We start from the raw sequence: 4,012 nt of genomic DNA, 5'->3' as shown, positions 1-4,012 counted from the left end.
GTGCTGGCTGCTGGGCTTGTCTCCTGAGGTGTGTGGTGTTTAGGGGTGCGGAGCCCCGCCTGTGGCCTGGCCAGCCTGCTCCCCGCGGGTGGGCATGTGGGGTGACGGGTCCTCTGGAGGCAGGAGGGCTCCGCCTGCTGACACAGCCTCAGCCTCTCCACTCGGGCAGCGACTGGAGAGGTGACAGTCCCTGGGCCCCCGCCCGAGTCCTCGGCCCGGGCTTGGCCGGGCGCAGGGAGTGGGCCTGTTGGGTCGGCTGTGGCTCCACCCTCCACATGGGACCCCAGTCAGGAGGCCGGGGCCAGCAGGCCCACTTCCAGTGTCGCTGAGGGCAGAGGCGCAGAGCAGTTCCTGTCCGTACACACGACAGGGCGGGGGGGGGGTGGGGGGGGTGCGTCTTGGCCTGGGGCACCCGGCGGGGGTCAGTGCCAGGTCAGCGTCCAGTGAGGCCTGGGTCCCCGGCTGCACCAGCGTCTCCGGGTCTCCCCTGCCTTTGCTGTGGGTACTGCGTCTCACCCACCCTCACCCGCAGCGGCCGAGGGTCTTCCCGGCACAGAGGCCGCCATCCTACCTCCCACGGGCTCCCCACTAGCCGAGCACTCGGACCCCTGTCCCCGCCCAGGGCCTGCCAGGGCTCAGGCGCTGGCTCCCAGGTCCACCTGCACCCCCAGGCTCCTGCTCAGCGGGGCCACTGGGGGCAACTGTGGCTAAAGACGGGCCAGGCCCTTGGAAGCCTTGGGCCGAGTGGGGCGAGACCGGACTGGTCCTGGCCATGCCTGGGCCCCTGGAGACTGGCCCTGGGGGGACGGGACCCAGAGCCCCTGGGGACTGCAGGTGCCTCCCCAACTGCAGGTGGCTCAGCCCCCTCCTCGCTGGCCCTTCCTCTCCAGGCACCCCTGCTCCCGTCCCCAGAGCCCCTGGCATGTCTGCCCGCAGGCCGCTGCCCCTACAGCGCCCCTCAGTGCCCACGTCCTCCCTGTGTGTCCCGAATGGGTGGCTTCTCGGCCCCGTGGTGTTTCCCGCAGGACCTCGCTCAGGACACAGAAACCCCTGACGGCCACTCCTGGGGGAGAGGCTCAGCCCGGCCCAGGGAAGGGCAGGCTCCAGGTCGCATAGCACAGGCGTGGAGCTGAGGGGCCCTCGTGCTGCCTGGCCTGGGTGCCGCATGTGCATGTGAGTGTGTGTGCATGTGAGTGTGTGTGCATGTGTGTGCATGCATGTGCGTGTGTGTGCATGCGTGTGTGAGTGTGTGTGTGTGTGTGTGTAGGGGGGCCCCCTGCCAACGGGCCCCAAGCCTGGTTGCCAGGAACTGCCATGTCTAGGAAGCCCCCTTTGCGTCATGTCACTTACATAACTCCCCACACCACCCACCCAAGCTTGGGAAACAGCCATTAGGACACTCGGGTGCCCCAAGGTGCCACGCCCTCACCCAGGGCCCCAGAACTCCCCACAAGTGGGTGGTGCGTGTCCGTGTGGGGCTGGGCTGGGCGTGAGGGGCCCTGTGCGTGCCTCATGGTGCTCTCCCACCAGCATCGGGGCCCTGTACCCGTGGCCTGCCTCCCTGTGTGCAGTGTGGCAGCAGGGCACCTTCACATGGGGAAAGCCCAGGCAGGCGACTGCTCAGCTGTGGGCGGTGAGTGGCGACGGGTTGGGAGGCCCGAGGAGGGGCTGGCAGCACCTGCAGGGCCCACGCGGGCTGGGCCGAGCGCCGTGGCGTTAATGTGGCCGGAGGCTCGGCTGTGATGTGACCTGGTTGGGAGCGAGCGTCCTGTCGGAGCAGGTGGCAGGGCTGCGTGGCCCGTCGGCTGGTGCAGGCTCAGGCCACACGGAGGTGCCCCTCAGGCGGCACCGTCTCTTCACATGATGGCACAGGCCCGAGGGGACGGGCTAGCGGCAGAGCTGAGCTGTGAGTTCTGGGTGCTGCAGCCAGAGGCGGCCTCACCCCCGGCCGCGTGCACCCCGCAGGCAGAGCCACAGTCAACTCGCCCCAGAACCCTGTCCGGACCCCGGTCCTGCAGCCCGGCCTCCAGGGCCTGAGGTTGGACCCCCACAGGCCATGCCCTGGGGACTCAGCAAGGGCTGTTGAGAGCAGGTGGATGTCCAGTGGGTCTTGAAGGGCGAGGAGGAGTTTTCTGGGTGAGGCCTTCATCAGCTTTCGTCAGCCACCACGTGTGGGTCCTGGTGCCTCCTGGTATAGCCTGGCCTGGCTGCCGTCGTGGGCAGGGGCTGTGTCTGCCCAAGGACATGGCCATCGGCGGCAGGGCTGGTCCCGCCCCCAGGCCCCCCACCCACCCTGCCCCCCTCAGGACCAGGAACTGGAGACGGGCCCCTTATGAGGGGCTGCAGCAACAGCGTGAGGATGAATAATGCATTTATAACACAGCGTCGTGGTAGCCAAAAATGATGTATAATCGGGTGGTAAATGTTTTATAATGTTTTTGTAACCCGTTATAAATGATGAATGGCAGACTATAGATGCCGGATCAAATATTTATGACGCGTTGTGTGCGACGTTGGCCGCCTCGTTCAGGAAAGCCGTTAATAATAAAGTGGGTGGAGATGTAGAAGCTGCCGGCATGCCCAGCGAAGTCATTTATAATGAAATGTAAGCGTCGGCGTTGGAAGCAGCTCTCGAGCCCCCCGCAGCCGGCCGGGCTCTCCCGGAGCCCAGAGGAGCGGGTTGTGAATTACTTGTGAGAACGGACACCACCCATGGCACGCCCTATAGATGTGCCGTTAATACACCCGAGGCGGACGCTGTGCGTTACTCATGGCGCCTAATTAATGAATGGGAGACCCCTAAAATGGGTGTCAAGCTTACGGCTCCCTCCTGCCTGGGGCTGTGGGCGTGGCGCTGGGCTCTATGGGCAGGGCCTTGGGAATTGAGAGGAGGGACGTCCCTTGGTCGTTCCGTATCTGCCTCCCACCGCACAATCCATCGCTAGAGGGCCACAGGGCGGCCCTGGTGCCATCTGCCCTGCACCCCCAGGAGGAGGGGTCTTCTGACTGAGCAGGGAGTGAGAGGCCCCCGTCCTCGAGCGGCACTGTGTCCCCTTGGAGTGCTGTCCCAGGTGCAGCTCAGTGCTGGTTGGTGCACATGTATCAGTCAGGGAAGGGTGCAAGCTAGCTGCTGTAACAAACAGGCCCAGGTTCCAGCAGCTGGACTCAGCCCACACTTGTTTCTCACCCAGAGGCCAACACAGCTGTTCCTGGGCAGTGTTGGCCTCCACCTGGCCCTGCAGTGTCCAGGCCTCTGCATCTGTGGCCCCATCATCTCTGAGTCCTTAGTGTCCAGCCAGTGTAGACCTCGGAAGTGGAGAGCCTGCTCCCCCCACTGGCAGGGACTCAGCCACACGGCCCCACCTACCTGCAAGGGAGGCTGGGAAATTGGGTCCAGGCAGAGAAAAGAGCTGGTGCAAAGGTCCTGAGGCAGGGGCCTGGGGGCGTCCACCGCGCAGAGAGGAGGCTGGAGGGCCCATGGTGAGGACTGGTGCTCTGTGTGAGGGGACCTGGGAGGGCTTTGAGCAGGCGCACCGCTCTCATTCCCGACGTGAAGGGTTTTGTGGTGCCGGCAGCACACAGAAGGCCCCTGTACAAAGCCAGGCTGACACCAGGAGGTGGGGGGGTGCCATGGGGGGGGGGCGCAGGGGGCAGCTTCCTGGGACCAGCAGGGAGAGGAGAGGAGGCAAGGAGCCCTGCAGGGACCTGTGGGCGGGAGTGGGCGGGAGTGGGGGTCTCTGAGGCCCCGGGAGCAGCTGAGTGCAGGGACGAAGGGCGAGGAGGGCAGGGTGGGCGTGGGAGGGTGAGGCCAGGGAGCGGCAGGGGCGCGAGGCTGGACGGCGCGATAAGGTCCTGGACTTTATTCAGAGGCTGTGGAGCCAGCAGGGTGGGGCTTGTCCCTCAGCTGCTGGGAGGGTGTCCCTCAGCTGATGGGGGCGGGCGGCCCGAGGGCGGGAGGGAGGGAGCTAGGGGAGGCAGGGGAGTAAGCAGCCAGGAAAATCCCTTGGCAAGT

Source organism: Myotis yumanensis, unplaced genomic scaffold, assembly GCF_028538775.1.
Source record: "Myotis yumanensis isolate MYYU_CA2020_CCGP unplaced genomic scaffold, mMyoYum1.0.hap1 SCAF_5, whole genome shotgun sequence".
In the NCBI taxonomy this organism is placed as follows: Eukaryota; Metazoa; Chordata; class Mammalia; order Chiroptera; family Vespertilionidae; genus Myotis; species Myotis yumanensis.
This window is presented reverse-complemented; position numbering follows the sequence as displayed.